This window comes from Phalangium opilio, unplaced genomic scaffold, assembly GCF_054372755.1.
Source record: "Phalangium opilio isolate 3A_F unplaced genomic scaffold, DU_Popi_V2 ptg000024l_1, whole genome shotgun sequence".
Lineage (NCBI taxonomy): Eukaryota > Metazoa > Arthropoda > Arachnida > Opiliones > Phalangiidae > Phalangium > Phalangium opilio.
The window spans coordinates 5,409,379-5,434,725 of record NW_028324155.1 but is presented as its reverse complement, the minus strand read 5'-3'; the positions used below and the strand labels follow the sequence as shown (position 1 = coordinate 5,434,725).

Sequence of the window (25,347 nt, the reverse complement as noted above, 5' to 3'; positions counted from 1 at the left end):
TCGCAAGCAAAGAGAAAAGAAAAGAGATACGAGGAAAACCTCCTTTCTTTCCTTACAACTTTTAATACCCTAAAGATCCTCCAGGTTTTAGGTTGTATTGGTTTGAAAGAATATGCCAGATTTCTTTGGCTGAAACTCGATCAGATGCAAAATGCTTGTCACGCTTTTATATATCTTAACCTTTCACGAGCTCTCTCTGACCTCAAATCGTTTAAAGTGCACGAGACTTTAATATTAAACTCGTGAGAATTTTGTATACTTTTCTATATGCTTATTAAGTTAGCTAAGGGTTATGAGCTTAGGCCTATAATTTTATGAATTTTAACTTTCGCTTGGCACCCTTGTTTCTTTAGACTTTAGCCATTCGGGACAGCAGAACAGAGACCCCTTTCTTCCCTGGTTCCCCCTCCCCCCTCTTTCTGGTTCCATACTTCTCATCAGCGGCTGTATATTTTTTCCAGCCCATTTCATTTTCTTAAAACAAAACGAAAAGAATAAAAAAAGGAAAAATAAAAAAAAATACCATTTTCTAACCCAGCTGTCTGTGCGGTACATGCAGTGGTGCCCGTGGTTGTTTCACCACTCCGAAGTACGTAGGCTATCCCCATCAATTCCTAACACTCTCTCTCTATACCAGGCATGCAGGCATTGTGTTTTTCTTTTTTTCCTTTCCTTGGTACACCCTTCCTCGCGATCTCGGCAAAGGTTCCTTTCTTTTAGCATCGAGTTAATTGGATTGTCGTTCTTAGATCCGTTACCGCGACGACCGTATCGCGTCATTGTGTACGTGATCTGACTGTTAATAGAACGGAAGGTTAAGACTTAACCCTATTTCCTTCATTTTTTCTCGTTTAATAGTAATTCAATGGAAAAAGGCGAATAGTTCGTAGGGGTTAAAGGAAAAAGAGGGAAGGGGGAAGCCTTAATTCGCTTCTCGTTTGTTTCTCTTTTTCCTAGACTCGTTCGCGACCGAGTATTGGGGTGGGATAAAAGACGGCAGGGGGAACGTCAAAAGGAGGAGGGGGGCTTTCCTAATTACCAGAGGCGCCATATCCCAATGATGACGACTAAATACACCACCAGGGAGGCTAATTTCCTTTCACACTATACGCTCTCTCTCTCTCGCACATCGTCCTTATACATAACACCCTCTCAGAGCCCTGGCAGGACAGGGGTTCGATTCATTTCAACCAATAGTTATTCTTCGCCCCCAACCCCAACTTTCTTCGTTACGTATCTTAGTTACGCCCTAAGCCTTGGACCGTGGCTTTTTGGTATCACCCAAGGAATGAAGCGCTTATATAACGTCCGTAATTTCTGACCCTTTCCCTGAAGAACCATCCATTCTTCGTAAACCATGTCGAACGTTCATGGAACCCTAGCTGACCAAAAGGGTAAACTATATAGAGAAATGGGTGCCTCGTAAAAATTGACTTCTTTCAAAGCCAAGAGGTGCTGGTTTGCGTCTTCAAAAGCCCATAACTTGAAGCCATGGGATTTATTGATAAGTAACCATCTTTGGCGAGCAACAGTGTGGGGTTTACTTCAATTACTTGATATCGGATGATATGTTGGTATGGATGACCCCGGGTCTGGTGCCTCCTTTTACGTAAGGTATTCGTTCAGAGTTTGGGAATTTACGTTAAGCCTTGGCTAAGGAAACCCGCAGTCTTTCCCAAAGTAGTTGTTCCTGAATTGATGGTGACTCCGTGAACGAGTATACTTCTAATAGGCCCGGCGATAAAAACTGGACGGCTCGTAAAAACGCGCGAGAGTTACTTTTATAACTCAGGGTGCGCGAGAAAACTGCTAATCCTGTCTTTTGGCGCGCTTCAAACACAGTTTTCCTCTTGGGTTTAAAAAAGGGTTCCAAAACTTTCACCCATTTTCCCGCCTTTTCTTTTGGCAGTTTTAATGGTTGAAAGTTTTCGGGCAAGTCTCTCTCTCCAACACCTAACTCGCTAATAGGTTTTAAAATTTAATACCCCGTTTGTTAAGAAACTTTTAAAAGAAGGTTACGAAAAAAGGGGGGAGGGGAAATTAATACCAGACAAGATCACTACACGATCCCTTTTTAATTAGCGTAAGAGAAAATTAGTTTAAAAGGAATGATTAAAATAGAAGTTGTAACCGTAGTAAAAGTGGATACGGACGGCTATTAAATTAAAAATAGGCTTAGCGAGAAAATGTTTTGAGTTAGGCTTAACGATAACGAAAAGGGGTTTAGATAGAGTTAGGCTTAAAAGCTGGGTTCGAGGGATTAGAGACTTCATACTAAGGAGACTAAGCTTTGAAGTAAGTTAAAATATATTTAGGCTTAAGGAAGAAATTCCGGGGAAATTTTGCTTTGGTTTAAAATGGAACTGAAACCCATTAGGCTTAGCTGTAATCAGTTTACTGGGAATTAATTTATATTAGGCCAAAAATCCTCCCTCGAAACTACAACCCAATTTAAGCAAACGTCTCGAGAAATATTCCAGAACTCGCGCCAAACCCGTACGCCCACATTTAGGCGAACTCAATTACCGTTAGTCTCCCATAAACCCCTGTAGAAATGTTTCACTCTCAGTACACCACCTAAGTTCACGGCACTATATACCGAACAAAACGTTGTTAACCCAACCGTGCTATCAATTTAGGTGATTTCCAACTAATTAAAGTTGGGCATAAAAATATCCCGCCCTTTTATACCACTATTAAGAAGAGAAAAGTGCACGCGAAAAAACCATACAGTATTTTATGGGAGTGTCTTGAACTGCAGGAGGTTAAGAAACTGAACAGTTTGAAAAGAAGTATTCCACAGGGATACGTTTCGCTTGTTGTTCTTTTAAGTCTAATATTATAGAGAATTAACAGAAATGAATTTCAAATTCAGAATGACCACCTCGATTTTCGGCAAATATCTTACTGAAAACATGGGTTATCAATGGACAGATTGAACATTTTGCGTCAAACCAATCAAGGTTCAAGAAAATTGATCGGACAATGTGTATCTTAACTTATTACTAATAACTTCCTAGATGCAAAATATTTGTACTTGTTCACTATATCTCATAGACGGGCTTAATTGTTTTTGTTTTGAATAAGATAAAAATAACATAACATGACAGACGTCAATGACAAATTGTTATTTCATTCACTTTACCTTCCGTATATTAAAACAACTCAAGCATAAATAATAAAACCGTCTGTAACATGATCGAGGAAAAATATAGATAAAATCATTTAAGAGCGAAACAATTTTACAAGCAATTTGCGAGTTAATTGCCGCCAAGCAGTCTTTATCCTTATTTTAGTCTTTATCGGTTTCCATTAAATTTATCAAAAAATAAAAAATACACCGTTGGTTGGTTAATATCTATAAAAGTAATAATCATTCCAGACTCTCTCTCTCTCTCTCTCTCTCTCTCTCTCTCTCTCTCTCTCTCTCTCTCTCTCTCTCTCTCTCTCTCTCTCTCTCTCTCTCTCTCTTCGTGGGCCAACCTTTAAACCTTTTTTCTTTATACACAATTTGGAAGAGAGAGAGAGAGAGAGAGAAGAGAGAGAATGAGCGAAAACACTCTATTTTAAAACATTTTATTTATTACGATATCGATTTAGCCATTACGAACGGTCCGACGTTACGTATAGGTACCAGCTACGTTAGCGCTATATGTATATATATGGGGCTACTTTTAGATATAAACTATGGTAACTCTGAAAAACCATAGATTTTAATGATGAAATATTTAAACGCGAGAGTTCTATTTCGAACTATTTTCATTTTTTTCACGTGAAGTTATATATAAATAAACAATTTAAATTGAAACGATAAACCAGATTCTGTTATTAACTTTTATGTTTTGCAACAACGTATAGCTACATTTTATTTACATTCTGGTTTGAAACATAGTTTATATTTATAAACTATGTTTCAGACCAAGATGTAAATAAAAATTTATACTTTAAAAGCATTACTAAAGAAGAAGAAGAAAACTAGCTTTGTTTTTTGATGAACTTAGTATCGCAACCGTTTTAGATAAACTGCAGAATTATACTTATAGTTGTGTCAAATTGTGAGCTCGCAATAAGTCTGTCGAAAAAGAAACCTTCAATCTAACTTTTGAATGATAAAGTAAGTTATTATTTGAACCATGGCGTATGTTAATATCTTAACTACAAACAATCCCTTCAACGTTTTGCCATAGTTTGCATACGCGATAACTAACAATGTAAGGTAAATTCGATAGCATGTTAAAAACTCAAAAAGACGAAAATTCCAAGTTACCCCATTTTGCAACTAAGAAAGACTTGCAAAGGTAAGGTAACCATCAACAAAAGCGGAGCGTTAGTCTGGACTGGTCTTCGCTTTGAGCGTATATCGATCCATCCCATACAGTTTTGGGGGCCTCGATCGCCTCTAACTCTCCTTGGTCCTTTATCGCTGGTCAATCGTAACGCTGGCTTCTTCCACGATACGTGCACACGAAGAGAGCGTGGACATTACGAGAGACTAACGTATCGCTTTTAGAACCCTCCTCTAAGAGAGGCAGAGCTCCTGGTATCGAAGTGAAGGTTTGAAAGCCCATCCATACGTTCTTGATAACGAATAATACTATACCTATATAACTTTCCCCAAATTTTCGTCAAGTCTCTCACTATTGGTATAGACCTAAGTTATCGTCAAACTAAAGAGACTGTATGGGTAGGGAAACTCCAATAGTCATTACCGACTCTTATGGCAAACTACACTCTAAGAAATCGAAGTGTTAAAAATGTGTTAAAAGGGTGTAAATTTAGAATACTCTATTTTTTACACCGTAAAAACACCCAAAAAAGAGTTTTATAAAACCTTGAGTTTTTGTGGCCAATTTAAGGTGTAAATTCAGTGTAAAGTAACACTTTAAAAACACCCTTTGAAATTAAACATGGAAATTTATAATATGACTGGTTTCTTAAATAAGGTCTTTCATTTCCATTAATGTTTGAATATTAGAGTAAAAAATTATTTGTTTAACATTTATTTAAAGATGATATTCATGAAAGAACATATTTTTCCTTTAAGTAAAATAACTAAGAAATTGGTAATCAGGCGGTATTGTACCATTATAAAACACTGCTAAACGTGTTAGGCGACACTCTTACAGGTGTTAGGCGACAATTCTTAACGGTGTTAGGCGACAATTCTTAACGGTGTTAGGCGACACTCTTAACGGTGTTAGGCGACACTCTTAACGGTGTTAGGCGACACTTTTAACGGTGTTAGGCGACACTCCTAATAGTGTTAGGCGACACTCCTAATAGTGTTAGGCGACACTCCTAATAGTGTTAGGCGACACTCCTAATAGTGTTAGGCGACACTCCTAATAGTGTTAGGCGACACTCCTAATAGTGTTAGGCGACACTCCTAATAGTGTTAGGCGACACTCTTAATAGTGTTAAGCGACACTCTTAATAGTGTTAAGCGACACTCTTAATAGTATTAAGCGACACTCTTAATAATGTTAAGCGACACTCTTAATAATGTTAAGCGACAGTCTTAATAATGTTAAGCGACAGTCTTAATAGTGTTAAGCGACACTCTTAATAGTGTTAAGCGAAACTCTTAATAGTGTTAAGCGACACTCTTAATGAGATAAAATAAAACTTACTAGAAAAATTAAAAGAATAGAAAGGTTTTTCATTCTTAAATTCCTTATTTTATATTTAGAAGTTACAACGATTCCCTAATATTCTAATAATTCTTGATGTTCTATTATCTAATCTCATCCCTCATCCCTTTAAAAAGGGAATGACCATCGTCTACTACATGGATATTCACGCCAAGTTTTGCTGCGTTTCAAATTTCGTGGGAAATTTAGGTTCTAAAGCGAACCCCTTGCGTACCCAAAAAAATTCTCGAAATAGGAGCGCGCTCAGGCCTGGATTAAAAATGTTGGCGAAGTTACAAGGTTAGGTTTCTGGTTAATTAACGTTAAAGAGTTACCAATAATGAAAATATTTCTTCAGATGGTCATGTTTTTTCCCTCTCATTGATCAGAATTAACAATGGAAACCAACCTTGGAATGTACCATTTGACCGAACTCCCGCACTTAGTTCGCCTTTCCCAAAGTAGGAAACAGCGTCAAAAGACGACACTTTATAGGCTAATTTCCCTCCGATAATAACGGAGTAGCAAGAGAATACCTTGTTTAACGATTTGCTAGCTTATCTAAATATAAAAGAAAGGTGAAATAAGCCATAATCAATAACATATCCTTTGATATTATTGCAAAATGATGCTTCAAAGGATAAACTTATATTTAAATCGACGTAAATAACCAATTTACAGTAAATTGTTGAGATAATAATGGATTTTTAGTGAAAGGTTTGTTTGTATTTCAAATTTATATCAGCAGAAGCAAGCAATATTAGATCAGAGTAAATTTTGTTATTATTAGGGTTTTCAAAATTTATTTTATTCAAAGGAAGCCCAGCACTTTGGGCCCTTTAGGAAGAGTGTGGGCGCCGTGTACACTTAACATTAAATTAACCTTCTTTGTTGCACCATCTATATTTAGTTTAGCTTTTGATTTTTTTTTATATTCATTTCCTTGGTTTTGAATAAATATAGACTAAGTTCATTAATATTGGCATTAGGCAACACCAGACGAAGCCCCGGTCACTACACGTGGAAGGCTGGCCAACTACCACTGCCTCTAACGGTGCTTCTTGGTGTGAGGGAAACTACCTCCGATGGCAGCCCTGCCCAGTGGTGTTTGGTTCTCTTATGGCAATCATCAAATGGTCTCTGATGGTTCTAGGTTTTAAAACCACAACGCTAGTATTTTTATTCTTAAAAAAATTAGGATTGAAGTAATATCAATAGTAGCGCCATGAACGCTGAATCTCTAAAGAGACTGATAAACGGGATAGAGACGTTTGCTCTGTAAAAAAATAAACCATAATGCACCTAAACTTAAACTTTTACTGGTATGATGTTTAAGTTTAAACCATGTAGAGACCATTTTTGGACCTCTAGTCTAGTGTTGACAGGCCAAGATGTGGGGCACTAGCTTTTCTGACATGTTTTATTTTTAGAAAAATTAGAGAACAAAAAGGGTTTTGTTTTTGTAAATAATGTTGTTGTTGAAATTAGGTTAAACGCGTTTCTGGTGCTTGAAAAACTCTTAGTGAAAAGAGATTATTAAATTTAACAAGAACGTCTTAATCTACTGCCTGAATATTACGGCCTCAAAAACCAATTTAATATTTATTGCAGTAGTAGAAATCGGAAACTTTCTGCCTTTTTTCAGAAGGTTTAATACAGGAATGTTTACCGATTTTTCATGCAGTTTTACATTGCATTTTAAGTTGATTAAATGGTCAAATTTATATGCAGACGTTGCACACTTCATCCTAGGAATACCCGTACTTAAAGGGGTACAATTCTGCACGTGAGAAGTTTCCGCCTTATAAGGGAATAAGTTCTCTCAAGGTGAAACCTTGCTATGAATATAGCACTAAATGCTAATAATTCTGCGGAATAGCGAATGCTCAAACATTAATTAAACAGCAAAACCATACGAGTATTCGATATTTCAATTATGCCTCATGAGTGGTCAAAATGTAGCTATCCATAGTATTTTCTCCGTCAATATAGTATTATTACTACTACTATCCTACTAAAAAACTCCCACTCTTAAGGGTGTTATGCGACACTCTGAAAGGTGTTAAGCGACACTCTTAAATGTGTTATGCAACACTCTTGAAGGTGTTATGCGACACCCTGAAAGGTGTTAAGTAAGACTATTAAAGCGGTTATGCGACACTCTTAAAGGTGTTATGCAACACTCTTATAGGTGTTAAGCGACACTCTTAAAGGTGTTAAGCGACACTCTTAAAGGTGTTAAGCGACACTCTTAAAGGTGTTAAGCGACACTCTAAAAGGTGTTATGCGACACTCTAAAAGGTGTTATGCGACACTCTAAAAGGTGTTATGCGGCACTCTAAAAGGTGTTTTGCGACGCTGAGAAAGGTGTTTTGCGACGCTGAGAAAGGTGTTATGCGACGCTGAGAAAGGTGTTATGCGACACTCTGAATGGTGTTACGCGACACTCTGAATGGTGTTACGCGACACTCTGAATGGTGTTACGCGACACTCTTAAAGTGGTTACGCGACACTCTGAAAGGTGTTACGCGACACTCTTAAAGTGGTTACGCGACACTCTGAAAGGCGTTATGCGACATTCTGAAAGGCGTTATGCGACACTCTTTAAAGTGTTATGCATTATCTTAGAGTGTGTGATTTAACACCCTTTGGGTTGTAAACCAACACTGGAAATGGTGTTGAATTTAGCACCATCAAAAAGAGTTAAAAAGGTGTAGACTTACACCCCTATTTCTTAGAGTGTAACGTCCTGGATAAAGATTACACCGGGTTTAGATTGCCGTCGATCTACTATACTGGAGCCCCCCTCTTGGTTCAACTTTTCTCGAGTTCGATTTATAGGCCTACCTTTGCAATATTTTTTATTCATTTTAATGATGGGCCTTATGTTACCCAAGGGGAAGGGGGTTAGGAAAGGAGTTGAACTATTTTGGAAATTTTGCCACGTCTGCGAAAATAATAAAGGGATTTCTATTCGAGGCTTTTGGATTTACTTTGAGGTTTATACATCACAAAAAAAGGGAAGGTACGGTGTGCTGGACCTATTTTCTAAACCTGTTGGAAAATAACCCTACGATTTTCGTAAGGTTGTTCAAAGGATTTAAGTGCGGGCGGATGCTGTTTAGCGGATTTTATCGCCAAGTCTGCAGAAAAAAGGGTTTGTAGGTTGGTATAGGTACTTTATATTTAAAATATTCTGCGAAGAGGATTACAATTTTTGTTTGTGCTTGAAATCCTTTATTGCCGTTAAAACAACGTTATGTAAAGGGTATTAGAATTCAAAGGCAGTACGTTTCCACACGCTTTTTTATCAGCTTGTTACGTAAACAGTTAACAGTTTTTGTGACTTCTGTAAGATAGTGGGGAGATATTCAAAACAAAATCCATAGAACCCCTCAATAGGATGTATAGAACTAGTGTGCTTAATTGTTAATGATTGAACCAAAGCTAAACTGGTTTCAGCTTCCCAGATAAAATATGACGTCGAATGGAACTCAACGGCCATTTTTCTTTCAAACCCAATGACGTACGCGAGGAAGTCACTTAAAACAATGTCAATGCTTCCTATATACATAACTCTCAAGCTATAAACTTGTCCTTTTCCCTACTTCCTCCCTCTCTCTATCCTTGTAACTAAGTTAATTTAAGGACGCGGGGAAGTTGAAATATACGTAGTATATATACGGCGTCTCTAATTTCGGAACATAACGCGTACCAGTCTTCTGTCGTCGTGGTCTGGGCTCAGCACACGCGCTTCATAAGCGAAATTAATTAGAAACTTTATGACCGCCGGTATTCGCGTAAAACCACCAAGAAGCTTGGTCTCTCTCTCACTCATTTCTACACCAGCTCGTGCTACAAAGCGCGCGCCATAACATCCCAAAAGGTATATGGCGGGAATGTTATACCATACCACGAGTCAAGTTGACCAGATCACGTTTCAGTGTACGTCGCGAAGCTATTAGGAAAGCATTACGTATATGTAACCAAGCGCTGTAGTTTTCGTGTATTCGTTTAGAGTTTAATTTATTCAATAGTATCATTATTTATTACAACTGTAAACAATAGACCTCGAGGACACTTCAGATATCATGAAGCAGAATTGTTTACCTTAATGTAACTGCACCTGGAGGACATATCCGTATAGCATACTTGAACTCTTTCGTATTTCGAAAAATTTCTAAATTCTGATCAAAATTCGTCAGACCCCTTTAGCCCTTGGGTCCGATGTAACCAGATACATTTAATTTTATTAATTCAAAAGGGTTACCGTATACCAGGGTTGGGACCAAAAATTTAATTAATACGTAAATTTATGTAAATAACATGAACTTTTACTCAACCCTTAAGCCTTTGCACTTAAACTGATTAATTTCTCAGGCAAAAATTTATGTACAAGTCATGACAGCATACAGTTCGATTCAGTTCCATTTATAAAGAATACACCGAATCAGGGGTTCGATGTACTGAAAGTGTACATTATCCATTATACCCTTCTCTCAACCTCCGTTCATCTGCAAATGCTCTCTAATGCATTCCTAATGTCACAAAGAGCATACATTAGTCTTGACGGAGTATAGCTAGTGTACTAAGTATAGCTTTGGGAATACGTACACTAACATTAGATATATATATATATATATATATATATATATATATATATATATATATAGAGAACTGACTTTTCTAGGTACGGCCTTACTATAGAGTGAAAAAAAGAAAAAAACTGGCATTTAAAAATGTGACAGGCAAATCGACGTTGGTGTTTTTTTTTTCTTTTTAAAAAAAGATATCTGTAAAATTCACAGTATGCATGCATGCACGATTGAAATACGGGTATAGCTAAATTTAGAGAGCTAGAGCGCGCGCTTTCAACCTACCGCGTATCCATAGCAACAACTAAAAGCGAACGGCGAGCTGGCTAGCTAGCGAGAGAAGATCCCAGAGAGAAATTAGAGGCCAATCGAATCGATTGCGCCACGAGAAATCGTCGTCCAGAGAGTATAAAAGGGGTGCTGCTGGGTGGTAGAAATATAACCTATAGACCTTGGTATTAAAGCCATGGCCCGCTCTAGAAATCCGAATCGTATATAGTATAGGATCCACTTTCGAAGATGTGTCAAAAGGGGTTAAGAGTGTCAATAGGCTAAAAGGTCGAACCTTTAAAGAGAGACCGATTCACACTACTAATCAATGATGAAACTTAACGTAGATTCATTCAACTGGTTTCTACAGTCGAATCTTTTTCTATACAGGGTGTTTGTGAAAAGTCCATCAATAATGAAAGGGCGTATTTATTGGGCCATTTTGAGTCGAAAATGTTCTATGACATTTTGCCGTCCGAGCCACGGTTTTCGAGTTATGATTTGAATATTTTAGGGATGACCCCTTCATTAAATTAGCGCTGTCTTTCAATTTCTTAATTAAATTTAAGGGGTCATCCGTAAATTACTCCAATCATAACTTGAAAACAGTGGCCCGAACGGAAAAATGTCATAGAACATTTTCGACTCAAAATGGCCCAATAAATACGCCCTTTCATTATTGATGGACCTTTCACAAACACCCTGTATAGGTTAGGAAGGTGACATACGTTCAAGAGGTCACATACACCGTTGGGACCCAATAAATGGCTTTCATTTAGGCACCAGACCGTTTATTAATTATTAAACGTTCATGGTCTAACTTATTAGGGGTAGTTGCCAACTTATGGTATAGTCTACGTTTCCAGAAACATTCCAGTCAAGATTATGCTTAAAGCACTTAATGAGGGCATAAGGACACCAGATTGAAATGGTCTAGAAAATACTCCATCCTGATCTCTTTGTTATCAAACGAAGTGAGAACTAGACCCATTCGTTACTTCATTGGCCATCTCCCAACAACTCTTTCGGAGTGAACTCATTTCCTCCATCTCGTAATTCAATTTACGCCAAGTCGATCGTCGAGATGGAAGGTGAAAGGTTGAATCTACGCGCGGTGCTGGGGGAAAAACTGGCGATGCTTTCTGTATACGTGTATAGAGGAAAGTGGTTTTGAACGATACAGAAATCAGCTCTTCGGTACACTCACGGCTAAGCCTATAACCATACAGGGAGGGATCCTTATATAAAGATCATTTCGATATTCTCACTTCGCCAGAGAGTCGGTCGGTTGGTTTATGTCCAGCACTGATTACGTACGAAAGGGAATAGCAGACTGTTTTCTTAACCCTTACGTCTGAGAGAAAGAGGACAGTTGCCTATTGGGAATTAACAAGAGATACGGGACGAGTACCAAGGCCTACGTAACAGTCAGCTTTAAGCGATGACGTCAGTGACACTTATCGTAAAAGAACTTGAAAACATTGCACGCCATGAACTTTGAACTTAACCGAGTTAACTTATCCTGGTTGAAACATATAATATCGGAAAGGAATTTAATACGGGAATGAAGCGACCCGCTTTCTTTTCAAACCTTCCCCGGAATAAGAATAAAGACTCTCTTGAAAAGGAAGCTCCAAAGCTACTATATCCTGAAAGGCGATTATAGCCTTCAAATTTATATACTCCGTTTTCATCCTCATTTCCACCAGGCAGGCAGGAAACGTAAAGCTCATACCTTCTTCGAAACAATATCGTTGTGTTTGCTTAAAGATTTAGCTACCCGTTTTGGTCTTCTCAAAGACTCCAAACATCCGGCTTGCCGGCCAACGGGCTAACTTGTGTTTACCCTAAATGAGAATTTCCTACCCCCCAAACCGTGGCATTTCTCTATATCCTATCCTATTCCATTTGCTCTCTCTCTCTCTCGTTCTCTCTTTCAAGAGTTCTGGGTTATGTTGCTAAAAGACATAAGTTTACGAGATACGTTCCATAAGTTTGATAATGCACGTTTACTAAGAGTTAGGCCTAGTCGTGGAGTGACGTCGGCAGATACTCACCTGGTGAGATACTGTCAAAGGCTTAGGAATGTTGACTGCAAAACCTGATGCAGCCAATATTAGTATCGTTCAGTAAGGTTGTAGCATTTCAAAGTAAAGTGTAACACTTTTAGAATAAATTTTGTAAACTTACGCTAAGTGTAATATGTGAGGAGGTTTATTTGCAAGGGTTAAACGTAAGCCTTGGTCGTATGAGTCTTTTGAAGATTTAAGGAGACGAGAAAATGCATCGAGGTAAATTTCCCCCTCATATGCATATACGCTAAATTTCGGGAAAGGTCTTTGGTTTGCCTTCTATAATCCTTAAACACAATGACATTATTTGACGAAAAGTTTTAACGGCTCCAATTTAAGTCTTAACTTAATATGAAAAGGGGGAAAGAGGGACTTAACATCCGGGAACGGATATTTTCCCCTATAATGGCATACGTTTTGACAGAAATTATGACTTAACGATGCGCAACTCAAATTCAATATAAACTTCAAGCTAATTCAACATCATTACTTGTTGACTGGTCTTAACTATTAAACGCAATGTGGAGAAGGGTTTTTTTTTCTTTTAACAGTTTCCTTAAATTGTAATTTCATTTATTTAAATCAAGACAGAGAAGAGACGGGAAAGACAAAATGTCATCTTCCCTAAAACTAGAGCTGTTTTTCTTCTATCGTAAAATTAACGCCTTTAGCTATTAAAATTAAATTCGGGAAACATTTTGAGATTTAAAGCTACGATTCACGGTAAGTCTATTTATACGTCAAGGTTTATAGGTCTACTACGCCGTTGAATCGCGACACCGTTAAAATTGGAGAGGGCTTTTCATTGGTCGTTACTTTACAACATTTTGGTTATAAACCCCTTTGGGATTTTAAGATTGTAACTTCGTCCAATTTCTCGGAAGTTCAATCCGCCAGCGGCCGTAATATCGAGTTTATACCTGTTGTGTATGCTTGATCTTCCGTATTGAATGTGGTCGGGAATAAAAACTTAACAGTGTTTATTTACATTGGTTGCAAAAGTTACATGGCGGTCGACGTATGAGACGATCCGGTTAAAACTCTTCGTATTTATACATAAATAATTTGTTATCTTATCGTTTAAAGATTAAAGTCGTTTTTTAATACATCATGGAAAATATATTTTTATAGGCGATTTAGTAGACATAACAATTACTCTCCCCTTAATGTTTTTATGGCGTTATGACTTATATAGGGCATTAGGCATTTCAGTGTATCTTTCCGGTGGTCGACAAGTTCTTCTAGGTCGTTCTCTCGACATAGGATTGACCTCTTGCAAGATTGTGGGTGTTGGTACTTCACATCTTCCTGGATGCTGTTTGGACATAGCTGACAGTGCCTCTTCTTGTTGATCTATTGGTTCAGGATCTAATGTTCGATTGGAATGATGGTTGGGCTTCAGATTGTCTGCATTGACGGCTGATGGTTGCATTGATTGTCTAGTCGTCCGAGGAATGACAGACGCTGGATGAATTGCTGGAGACGCAACTAGATCTGGGGTCTCATTGGCTTTTAACATCCAATTGAAGGGATCTGTGGTCGGTCTGATCTCTGCTATGTTATTGTCTCCGGATGATGACTTCAGTTGTGGGCGCAATTGATTTTGGTGTCTCCGTACATTTCCGTTTTCTGCTGCTACTTCATACATCATTTTTCCGATATGACTCTTAATAACACCAGATTTCCATTTCGTTCCTCTCCCGAAATTCCTGAGATAGACTGGATCATTAATAGTAAACTTTAAGGTTGTTGGATTATTAGTCCGTGATGCTGTGTTCTTGTTGATTTCGTCGGCTATGTTCGAAGTAGATTTGAAGTTCGGATGACATAGATCTAACCGTGTTATGATATTTCTTCCCAGCATTAACTCGGCAGGCGATTTACCAGAAATGAGTGGGGTCCTTCGGTAATTTAATAGGATACGTGCAAGGCGTGTCTCCAAACTCCCAGAGTGAAATTGATTCAGGCCGGCATTCACGATTTTAATTTCGTCCGTGATCTCTCCATCGAGTTTCTTCAGTCCAGTCTTGATAATTCGAACACTCCTTTCAGCTTGTCCATTAGATTGAGGATGGTATGGAGCAGAGGTTAGATGAGTAATTCCATTCGATGTGACAAAATTGTGGAATTCATTACTAGTAAAACAGGACCCATTGTCGGTCACTAGCGTTCGCATGATTCCAAAGCGAGCAATATGGTCTCTTAAACAAGTAGTGACGGCTTCTGTTGAAGTTGATCGAGTGATATTGACCTCCATCCATTTAGTGTAGGCATCGACTATGATGAGAAGATATCTGCCTTCAATTGGTCCGGCAAAGTCCGCGTGAACTCTTTCCCAGGGTTGGTGGACTTCCGGCCAAGGTTGGAACTTCGCTGCAGGCATTGATGCATTTTCTTGGCATATGTTGCATTGTTTGACTGTTGTCTCTATATCTTGATCGATTTTAGGCCACCATAACCTTGAGCGAGCCAACGATTTCATTTGAACTATCCCTTGGTGAGTGTTGTGCAGTTCTCGCAAGAAATCTCCCTGGCATGATTTTGGTATGATGAGCCTCTTTCCCATGAAGAGAAGGTTGTCGAAGTTTGAGAGCTCCATTTGTCTTCGTTTATATACTTCCAAATCTGTGTCCAGCTTAGTAGTAGGAAATCCTTGGCGCATATATCGCAAAACCTTGCTTAAGATCGGATCCTGGGTTGTTAGTTCCTCCAATTTAATGCTGGTAATAGGACTCCGGTCAACTTCTTGCATAAGTAATACGTATTCCGCTGGTACTGGGGTCTTGGTGGTTGTGATCGGTAAAGGTAGTCTGCTCAAAGCGTCAGCATTTTGGTTCGCTGATCCCTTTCGGAACTTGATCTCGTATTGAAAGGCTGATAGTAAGAGTGCCCAACGTTGTATACGAGCTGCGGCCATCGGTGGTATTGGTTTCTCTGGTGAAAATAGCGATATTAGTGGCTGATGGTCCGTGGTCAATGTGAATTTCTTCCCGTAAAGGTAATCCCTGAACTTCGTAACGGAAAAAATAATGGCCAGGGCTTCTCGTTCTAGTTGTGAATAGTTCCTTTCCGCTGCAGTTAAACTCCTCGAAGCGAAAGAAATCGGCCGTTCTTCCAGCTTGCCGCTTGAATCTTCTATCATGTGTGATATGACCCCTCCAAGGCCGTAGGGCGATGCGTCGCATGATAGATAGACTTCTTTGTTCATATCATAATGTACCAGCATCTTGGACGTTTTCATGGCCAGCTTCGCTTGATGGAATGCATCTTTCTGTTCCTTCTCCCAGGTCCATTTGGTGTCTTTCCGTAAGAGTTTATGCAGTGGCGCCAGATTTGATGCGTGGTTCGGTAGAAAACGACCATAATAATTAATCATTCCCAGGAAAGAGCGTAAGGTCTCGACGTTTTCCGGTTCTGGGGCTTGCATAATCTCTTCCATTTTACTGTTCAATGGATGAAGTCCTTCTGCGTCCAGGCGATGACCGAGGAACTCTACTTCAGACACAAAGAAGTGGCATTTCTCTCGTCGTACTTTTAATCCGTTAGTCCCTATGATGGTGAGGTATTTGTCTATTTGTTGTAAGTGATCGTTTTCCGTTTTCGCGCCAAGTAAGATGTCATCTTGGAACGGCATTACTTTGTCCATGTCTTGTACAACCATCTCCATAAGGCGCTGAAATATGGCGGAGGACGATGACAGACCAAATGGTAACCTCTTGTACTGGTATAGCCCTTTCGATGTATTTATCACTGTGATTTCTCTTGATTCCTTGTCCAATTCAATCCGATTATAAGCTTCTTTTAAGTCGATCTTCGTGAAATATTTGCATCCTGCCAGTCTGGAGAATATATCTTGGGCTCTTGGCAGCGGATAGACTTCGGTATTGATAGCTGGATTAGACGTTGAACTGAAATCTCCACAAATTCGAATGCTCCCATTTGGCTTCACAACTGGAACAATTGGAGATGCGTATTTAGAAAACGGAATGCTTTCGATGATGTCCTCTTTCTCCATTCTTTGCAGCTCAGCTTCCACTTTTTCGGTCATGGAATATGGTACTGTTCGAGCTTTGCAGTATTTTGGAATTGCATCAGGCTTGATATGAAGATGAGCTTGTACATTTTTCAGTCTTCCCAGTCCTGGCGTGAACACATGATCATGTTTCTTCAGAATGGTGTCTAGTCGCATGTTGGTCGGACTCATATGATTGACTCCGAAGTCGTTGAGAGACGGCAATATCTTCAACGTAGAATGTAGCCATTTTCTGCCACACAGATTGGGACCTTGACTCCTGACGACAATGACTGGTAATTCGGCTTCCTTTGACTTAAACGTAGCCAATACAGTCGTTGTTCCAAGGACGTCTACTGCCTCGCCAGTGTATGAACGTATACTTTTCTTAAATTGCTCGAGTTTTCCAGTGTTGGGAATTCGGCAAAATTCGTCTTCTCTGATCATCGTATGACCGGAACCTGTGTCAACCTCGAAGTTCATGTTAATTCCATTAATCTGACAGGTAATTACATCGGGCGGTGGTGTGCTTGTGTCTGGGTCTGTGCTCTCAGTTGTGATATTGTTGACCGGGAAATCATATTGTCGTGCTACTGGCTGGTCTTGATCGATATGGTGTGTTCGGGATTGAAGTCTAGAGTTTACACCGTACGCTTTATTCGGTTTCTCGGCAGCTGTTGATTGGCAGGCCTTGGCAATGTGACCAATTTTCTCACACTTGTAACATGCTTCTTCAAGGAACGGGCATTCGTGACTTTTGTGATTTTTAGACGTGCATCTATTGCATTGTCTGGCACTAGGAACAAACTTGGGCATAGACTGTGATCGATCTGCTCTTCTCAAAGGCTTTCGTCGTGTGGCAACTTCGTATTCCGAGTCGCGATTTGAGACGTGGTTCGCGGACGTGTCAGACTGATTCTCTCCATTCTGAATACGTTGAGTGTTATGCGTGGCGGTTTCCATTGTATGAACAATGCGGGTAGCGGCTTCCAGAGTGAGAGTGTCATCCTCGGTAAGTAATCTTCTTTGCATGGTTTCGTCATTGATTCCACATACGAGCCTGTCTCGGATCATTTCGTTGAGGTTTGTACCGAAACTGCAATGTTCAGACAGTTTTCTGAGCTCGGAAACGTAGATTGCCACGGACTCCCCTTGTTTTCGGTTCCGGTTGTTGAAATGGAATCGCTCCACTATTTTTGAAGGTTTCGGATCGAAATGTTGTTTCAGCACTGTCACCAAGTCAGCATAGGTCTTGTCTGGGATCGTGAGTGGTCGGAGTAGATTCCGTAGTAGAGCATACGTATTGGGATCCAATACCGTTTGTAGGATCGCTCGCTGTTTATCGTTGTCGGTAATGGAGTTAACTTTGAAATATGCATCGAGGCGCTCAGCATACTGGGTCCATGATTCGACTCTGCTGTCAAAGATCTCTAACCTGCCGTAGACGACTGCCATGTCTGGATGTTGCGAGGTAGAGGTGTCGTAGCGGTGTTCGGCAGAAATGTCTTGTTGTTGTCTGGTTGCACTGCTCTTTAACGTAAAGTGTAAAATGCCTCCGTCGCCATTGTTGTGTATGCTTGATCTTCCGTATTGAATGTGGTCGGGAATAAAAACTTAACAGTGTTTATTTACATTGGTTGCAAAAGTTACATGGCGGTCGACGTATGAGACGATCCGGTTAAAACTCTTCGTATTTATACATAAACAATTTGTTATCTTATCGTTTAAAGATTAAAGTCGTTTTTTAATACATCATGGAAAATATATTTTTATAGGCGATTTAGTAGACATAACAATACCAAAAGCAGAGCTTGTAAATATCGTTAAATCTTAAAGATTCAATTAAAATTAGGTCATAGGATTTGTTAAATCCCCTATACGAGTTCGGTTTGATAAACTTTCAAAGTTAAGACACTTAACAACATTGAAACACTTGTGTATTCAGTTCTCACAGTGCCAATAACTTGAACTTTAGCTATAATTGTGATAATAATTTGCTGTAATCATAAAGTTACGCGTCAAAATGTCTAGTTTCAGAATATAACCAAGGCTTAGCTACTTCATCAGCTTTGATTGAATTGATTCTTTGATTTGAAAGGTCATAACCGAGGCTTAGCGACTTCATCAGCTTTAAAAGTTCATAACCAATCATTTCCATAGGATAGAAATCCTTATAAAACAGACGGGTACTGATTACATTGGGTTATTACACTACAGAGACCATGGAAGCAATCATTATAGAAACAAAGAAAAATAGAGCCATTTTAAAAAACCCTAACCCTAAAAACCTAAAATTGATTTGGTCTTTCTTTTTAGGCATACGCAACGCAAAACTTGCTTTTAAGAAAAACCATTTCACACACACACACACACACACAACCTTATGCTTCGACCATCTAAACCCGGAAGCGGCGTAACTTATACGGCAATTTAAAAAAACCCTATTAAGGGCCAGTCATTTTATACCGTTCCCATACGTAAGTTAAGGTAAGGTAAAAGTAGGTAAAAGGAAGGGGTAGAAGCGCGAGCGCGGTTGAAAACATACCCTAGGGAACGATATACCGTTTTTCTCCCGCTCTAAACTATAGAACCAACTCTCTGGGCTAGTTGTGGGTTGGCTCGTTTAACTCGCTAGACTCCGATTAGTAAGGCAAGTGCTCTACGACATTCTAATATCGTTCACGTATACTTAATAATACCGGGTTTCCCTCCGTAAAAAAGAGGGTGGGGGAAAAATGCCAGCAAATCGAAAAGAAAAAAACTGTTTTTTATCAGAAGCAGTCCATTAGTTAAAGTGAAAAACTATATTGCAAAACTTGCCTATATAGAAGGAAAATGTCTGGAGAATACCTTAAAGTTTAATTTAACCAATAAAATCATAGAAAGACGTCAGAATATTTCACAATTCATAACAACAGCTCACGAGACTATGACGAGAGACATCCTTGAGGAGTATTTGATTTGGTAAATGTTTTACTTTCGTTAATCGTCTTCTGGTTTGTCATAATATCCACAAACGGATATGGCACATATAGGAAGAGAAGGACTGAAAGAGTGTGAAAGAATAAGGGAGAAGTCGCCTTCCAGGCTGCGAGAAACATTACAGGAGCTAAGATTTACGTAATAAGACTGGCTTGGTTTGGGAGGATAACTTCCTTCTGTAGCTGGAGCTAGCTAGCTAGCCTCATCTAAAAAAAGGGGGTGATTTATGATACTCATAAGATTGAAGGAAGGAAAACCCGGCTCGACAGAAACGAGAGGAGGAAAAGGAGAACGGAAGGTGCAACGGGGAAAAATCCTTTTTTTATGGATAACTTTTCCCATCCTCCCCTTCTTCTTATAGCTCAACTCCTAGATATCTGGCCCCCTTTATGGTACAAGTCAACTGGCCCTTAGGGCGTCTAAAGCTAGCAGCAGTGCGTTAGTACTTTCATATCGAAGCAGAGCTAGCTTATACCATAGGTAACGTAATGTTCCCAAAGTTCGCCTTGGAGTATGAATAAAATAAGTTTGGGATATAAATACTCTATAGCAGCCACGGTGATATCCTAACGTGTTAGTTACCAACAAAACAGGTTGTCTCATGGTCATACGCTTCCCATTGCAGATAATTTTCTCAATATCTTTCTACTACCGTCATCTTTAAACAGGAATCGCTCAAACAACAACACCACAACCAACACTCGCGAGTCCAAACTTTGGAAATTACGCGTAAATATTTAATCAGAATTGAGTATCGTAGCAAAACAGGAAGTTGGGCCAATTAATATATTACTTATTAATATGATAACATTTGTAACAAACTTCAGAGGGGGAATTAAGACAAATATCCTTATGTTTTCACATTAATTACGAAATAATTATTCCTATATGGGAACATGTACTATCAATTGATGAAATATCTCAAACTGGTACCGACATATACGTAATTTTGGTAGCAGCGTTAAGATAGCGTAATCCCTTTCTCGAGTTGAAAAGCTTATCTATAAGTTGGACGTTTCTTTCTCTTGGTCAAACTTAAGTATTGTCATGGACCTAGTGGCCGTTATATATATATATATACAGGGTGTTTTTGAAAGGTCCATCACAAATTAAGGAGCGTGATTATTGGACCAAACTGAGTGAAACGTATCAAAGAACATGGGGTCTACAACATTTAGTTTCGGAGATATGGCCCCCCAAACATTTGCCCCAAAAACGAAAAAATATCCCAAAATGTGGAGTAAGGGTTATTGCCATTACCCAACTTGTTTCGAAGTCATAGAGAATTTCAATAGCCTTGAATTTGAGAAACACTAATGCAACTTTAGATAGCAGAAGGGTATAAATGGGTAGAAGTACGCGTACGGCGGTAATGTTAAACTAATACCAAGTGTCATAGTGTTTTAACATTTCTCAGCACCCAGTAAAATGGTTGCGATTGAAGGTTGAGTTTGTTCATTACGTTAGTGTTTGATGTGTCACAGAGAAAACGCCATGATACGATCCCAATGTAAATGTATTTTTTATTAGTTCTTCATTCTTAATCTGTAACAAATAACTACTACAAGAATTGTTCAAAGTGTTCACCACCCGCGTTAAGGCAAACTTGAACACGCCTTACAAACGATTCCCTAACACGTTGCAAAATGCCTGGAGTATCGCGAATAGTTTGACAGGCATTAACGATTCGTCGACGAAGCTCTTCCACATCAGGTACTTCACTCTGATAAACTATGTCCTTCAAGTGGCCCCAAAGGTAGAAATCGCACGGGTTAAGGTCGGGTGATCGAGCAGGCCATTTCACGGGTCCACCTCGACCTATCCACCGAAAAGAGAACGTCGCGTTAAGGTGAGCTCGGACAGCGAGACTGAAATGTGGTGGTGCACCGTCATGCATGAACTACATTCTGCGCACCAAACCTAAGGGCACGTCGTCAAGTAATTCCGGTAAAACGTCTTGTAAGAATTGTAGGTACGCCTCACCGTTTAACCTGGGCTGTAGAAAATAAGATCCAATTAAATTGTCACCTACAATACCGCACCACACGTTTAAACTAAATTGTACTTGGTGAGATTTAACGAGCGTTGCGTGAGGGTTTCTTTGGGACCATTGATGCTTATTATGCAGGTTAATAATACCATCTTGCGAAAAATTAGCTTCGTCTGTGACTAACAGACTACGCGGGAAATCAATGGCGTTTATCAATGCGTCGTGGGTAGTCCGCGGAATTCAAACCTTGAACCTTTTGAAAATGGTAAGAATGAAACTGGTGACTTTTGAGGATTTTCCACACGAGCACGTGACCAACGCCTAATCGCTTACTCACCTGGCGGGTACTTGCTTCTGGTTCGTCCTCGAAAATAGTAAGGACTTCGTCTTCTACGGCCTCTGGGACTTCTTGCCCTCTAGGTTGAGGTCCACCATTTTACTGGGTGCTGAGAAATCTTAAAACACTATGACACTTGGCATTAGCTTTACATTACCGCCGTACGCGTACTTCTACCCATTTATACCCTTCTGCTATCTAAAGTTACAGTAGTGTTTCTCAAATTCAAGGCTATTGAAATTGTCTATGACTTCGAAACAAGTTGGGTAATGGCAATAACCCTTACTCCACATTTTGGGATATTTTCTCGTTTTTGGGGCAAATGTTTGGGGGGCCATATCTCCGAAACTAAATGTTGTAGACCCCATGTTCTTTGGTACTTTCCGCTCAGTTTGGTCCCATAAACACGCCCCTTAATTTGTGATGGACTTTTCAGAAACACCCTGTATATATATAACCCGGTTGCTATCGCTATAGGTGTATAACTGGACTGGGGATTGTGAGAGGACAAAAAAAGCAAGAGAAGCTTCTCCCCTCCCTCCCTCTCTCTCAGAAGCAATTCTTACGTTGCCTATATATATCTAGTTTAAGGAGGAAAAGAGTTACGACTTCTCCTTCCTATATATATACTTTTCTTTTACTTCCCGGAAACTTCCTCCCAAAAGTCCTTGAGAGTCGCCGCCGCTAAAGAATAAAAAAAAGGCAATAGAAGGAGATATGGCAACTTTAAATTATCCTTCTTCTCCTTCTACAAAGCTAACCCTCTTCTTCCAAGTCAAAGTTGATAAACTGAAGTAAAACGTAACAGTGCAATCCACCGATATAATATCAAAGTTTCTTTGTTCGTCGCTAAGCCTAATTTACAATTTTTTCTTCGGAGTGTTAAATCAGGTATTTAAAATGGGTGTGTAAATTGCATCGCGTGCAGTTATTAGAGCCTCGCGCAATTGTAAACCTTTGATTGGCTACAGCAGTTTTTAAAGTCTAAAATGTAACTGTAAGTTAACATAAATCTCTTAGGCCTTGGTTGAATCGAGCCAGAACGTATCCCTAGCATGAATTTTCTTATTTAAGTAGGTACATTAAATAATAGACTTCTACCTTTTCGGAAAAGAAAAGATATAAGGTGGAGGTGGGGTGATATAACATCCAATACACACAGAAGAGAACCTACTGAAGAATAAAAATAAGAGTCAAGAAAATCTTTATCTTGGAGAGAGAGAGAGAGAGAAGGAGCTAGATGGAGGATGGAGAGGAGGATAGATCGGTAGTTGTATTTTTTTCTTTCTCTCTTCTCTCTCTCTCTCTCTCTCTCTCTCTCTCTCTCTCTCTCTCTCTCTCTCTCTCTCTCTCTCACACACACACACACACACACACACACACATCTCAAAGTCTCCCTTACTTTTGGCCCTTTCGCGATGTTCCCCTAAAAAAAGTAAATTTTAAGTCCCTTTCTCATCCTTATTTGATTTTTTTGCCTTACTTCCCGGCCGGCTTCATTTTTATAAACCAGCTCGAGTCTTATCTAAAACAGATTTACTAAGACTTTTTTTTTGTCTATTACATTTCGAAACGCGTAAACTAGCTTTTCAGATTGCTATTAGACAATATTTCTTTTTATATATATATTTAGGGGAGTCTGAGTAATTTTTAAGCGCTACAGGAACTAGGCCTAGTTATGGATGATGTAGTCTTCTTTATCAGTTTTTGGAAAATAGGTTTGGAGAAAATTTTTTAAAACGTTAAAAATATAACAAGGGAAAATCCGATATTTGAAGGAAATTTATATTTTGTTTATATTTAAAACGATTACTTAGCAATCAATTTGAGCACAGAGCTCGCAAAATAGACAGGATGAACTTTGACCTCAAATAACTCATTCCAGTAATTGAATTTTTGAAATGGGCCTTGGTCACGAACGATAAAAACCTTCTGAATGATTTTAATAATAAAATACATATCGAAATAGGTCAAGTCAAGTCATTCCATTACAACGTTATAGACATCACATTTGACCCATTGACCCTCAAATTGTGCCATGAGCAGTTCCACTAACACTTAATTAGCTACGTCATGTACCACCAAAAAAAAAAAACCTCCCTATAATTTCTAATTTCCTCTTAGGCCTAATATATTGGCGTTACAGGAAAAAAAGGAAATATTGACCTTCTTTCAACAAATCACGTCCCTTAAAAGACCGCAATCCTTCTCGCTTCATTAATTTAATAGGTACAAGAGAAAACCGAAAAAGAGTTAATTTCCTGAATGAATGAACAATGCGAAAATGAACAAGGGAAGAGAAAAAAAAATAATAAGACCTTGCCTTTCTCGCCTTGCTAAGCAACTACACCCAAAGAACGTGGGTCGAAGGCTGCGCTAGAGAAGCAAAAAAGAGCCCCTAACTAACGGAAAAAACATGACGACCGCAAAAACTTCAGTCATGAGGAAAGAGCCACGTAGGTAAAGGACACTTCCACGATAAATTTCAGGACGTAATAGCTAGAAGACTGAAAATTTATCTCTCACTGAACCTAACCTAAGACAAACCCAACTCAACCCTAGGTCTAACCTAAGACAAACCCAACTCAACCCTAGGTCTAACCTAAGCTAACCCAACTCAACCCTAGGTCTAACCTAAGCTAACCCAACTCAACCCTAGGTCTAACCTAAGCTAACCCAACTCAACCCTAGGTCTAGCCTAAGTTAACCCAACTCAACCCTAGGTCTAACCTAAGCTAACCCAACTCAACCCTAGGTCTAACCTAAGCTAACCCAACTCAACCCTAGGTCTAACCTAAGCTAACCCAACTCAACCCTAGGTCTAACCTAAGCTAACCCAACTCAACCCTAGGTCTAACCTAAGCTAACCCAACTCAACCCTAGGTCTAACCTAAGCTAACCCAACTCAACCCTAGGTCTAACCTAAGCTAACCCAACTCAACCCTAGGTCTAACCTAAGCTAACCCAACTCAACCCTAGGTCTAACCTAAGCTAACCCAACTCAACCCTAGGTCTAACCTAAGTTAACCCAACTCAACCCTAGGTCTAACCTAAGCTAACCCAACTCAACCCTAGGCCTAACCTAAGCTAACCCAACTCAACCCTAGGCCTAACCTTCTACACTATCGAACCGTAAATACAATGAGAGTCAGGTTGACCTTTTATCCCCATGATAAAAACGGGCATTCAAGATGAAGTTTCCGACACCACGACAATGATGGAAAAAATTCCAACTGGTATGGTGTTGGGAATTTTTTTTTCCATGGCTAGCTATTGTAGGAGAACGCATAATTAGGGTACAGGCCTGGCTCTTTTTCGACCCCTTATTACATCGTCCGTGTCGTGTTTCGAGAATATTTTTGGGGGAGGCCCTTCTCGGTAGAGCGAAGGTAGGTAGGTAGGTAGGTATAAGGACTCATCTTCGCTTACGGCAGCAGAATTTTTAATTTCCTTTTGGCC

General features: G+C 39.3%; 1 protein-coding gene across 1 annotated transcript in view; it reads left to right on the top strand.

Annotated features, from left to right (window-relative positions):
• LOC149692410 (disintegrin and metalloproteinase domain-containing protein 10-like) overlaps positions 1 to 25,347 on the top strand; it is a 91,370-nt gene that overhangs the window by 44,420 nt on the left and 21,603 nt on the right. The gene's annotated exons all lie outside the window — the stretch shown is intronic.